The 1,943-nt window shown below is 37.4% G+C and overlaps 1 pseudogene; it reads left to right on the forward strand.

Moving 5' to 3' along the window:
* The first annotated feature begins 321 nt into the window (after positions 1-321).
* On the forward strand, positions 322-1,003 carry LOC123253952 (annotated as a pseudogene).
* The last annotated feature ends 940 nt before the right edge of the window (positions 1,004-1,943 follow it).

Here is a 1,943-nt window from a genome sequence, read left to right on the forward strand (position 1 = left end):
AATGTGTTATTTAAAATCACTTGGGGTTCTATTTGGAACTACATTTATGTGGTACAATGGGTTTCCTATTTTAGATGACTTCTTCAAGGTGAGGGATGGCTTTAAATATTGGAAAGTGACTTTGAACTTCCTCTTTTGCTACCTGATCGCGCGAAGGTATGAAATGTAAGATGGCTGAGGCAGCAATGTGAACTCTTACAGGCGGGTGGTCTAATGATTTATCTCTATCAGCAATGGCCTTTATTAAAATACTATTCTCCCTTTTAATCTTGGCCTTCATCATTTTTAATAATAATAGTTTGGTGAGTTGCTGCTGTCACCATGGCCCTCGGCAATGCTGACATCCAAAAGCAGATCAAACATATGATGGCTTTCATTGAATAAGAAGCAAATGAGAAGGCCAAAACAATAAATGCAAAAGCAGAAGAAGAATTAAACATTGAGAAAGATTGTTTTGTACAAACACAGAGACTGAAGATAATGAAGAATTACAATAAGAAGGAGAAACACATTGAACAGTAGAAAAAATTCAGATGTCCAACTTGATGAATCAGGCAAAGCTGAGAGTCCTCAAAACCAGGAACAACCTTATCGCTAACTTAATAAAGGAAGCAAAGGAGAGACTTGCTAGTATCAAGAAAGATAAACCCAAGTACCAGGTGCTCTTTTTGGATGGTCTTATCCTTCAGAGTTTACACCAATTACTGGAGGCCCAAATGATTGTCTTTTGCAAGAAAGATGATCTCCCTCTGGCCATGGCTTCAGAACAAAAAGCAACCCCTTTGTACAAGTTTGCAGCCAAAAGAGAACTTAATGTTCAAGTTGATCAGAAAACATTCCTACTAGCAGAGATATCTGGGGGTGTTGAGATCTTTAATTGAAATGGTAAAATAAAAGTTTTTGATACCTTAGAAAGTAGATTGGATCTTATAGTCCAACAGATGATGACAGAAGTTTGTGTGGCCTTGTTTGGGATTAATAATAGGACTAAGCCTCAGATGAGGTTGGATCTATTCCTTCTACTATATTGATGAGCTATAAAAGTGTTTAAAATCAAGAAACCAATTATCAATGCTCCTCCTTTTTGATGCACTGACATTGTTCTTTGTTCTTCAGTGGAATAACTTTTGTGTAGAATCTTTGTAAATGTACCATGTGCCGCTGAAAAAAAAGTGTATTCCCTTTTGTCCCTATTTATTTTTCTCCATATATCTATTAACTCTAATTTTTCTAGGATTTCATTCACCTCTCTTTCCTCTTTCTTATTTATTTTTTGGTTTAATTTATCTTGATCTGATAGGGGAAGGTTTAGGTCTTCCACTAGTATAGTTTTACTGTCTATTTCCTCCTTGAGCTCTGCCAGTTTCTCTTTTAGAAATTTGGGTATTATACCATTTGGTGCATACATGTTGAGTACTGTGATAATTAGATTAAGTCTACACTGCCTATAGAGATCAATACTCTATAACCAGAGACTAATCTGGGTGGCCTGGTGTAAAAAGTGGATTTGGGAAATGTATAAAACTACATTTCCCGTGATCCAACATGGTCCAACTGATTTCCATCTCCGACGTCTTGACGCAGGGGAGAGCTTAAATCTCGTGGGTTAGGAGGGAGTGGTCTCTTTGGCGAGTAGGAGCTTGGCTAGGAGGCAGTAATGGAGGCGGCGGCAGTTTTGAATGCTTACAAGCGCGTGGTCTGATAACTTTATCTATCAACATGGCTTTATTTAAAATACTAATTTATATATTTATACAATCCTTTATCAATTTTCATTTTTATAATTGGTGGTCGTGGGACGCAAAGAATGAAACAGACTGGAAGCACGGCTTGTTAGCTCATTGTACTTCAAGCAATACTGAAGTAGCCACTTTATTATGAAGGAAATGAAAGATCCCCTTCCCCCAAAAGCCCAAGAAAGTTTCCCACAGTTACAGAGAGCA

The sequence above is a fragment of the Gracilinanus agilis genome, unplaced genomic scaffold (assembly GCF_016433145.1).
Source record: "Gracilinanus agilis isolate LMUSP501 unplaced genomic scaffold, AgileGrace unplaced_scaffold11087, whole genome shotgun sequence".
Classification (NCBI taxonomy): domain Eukaryota; kingdom Metazoa; phylum Chordata; class Mammalia; order Didelphimorphia; family Didelphidae; genus Gracilinanus; species Gracilinanus agilis.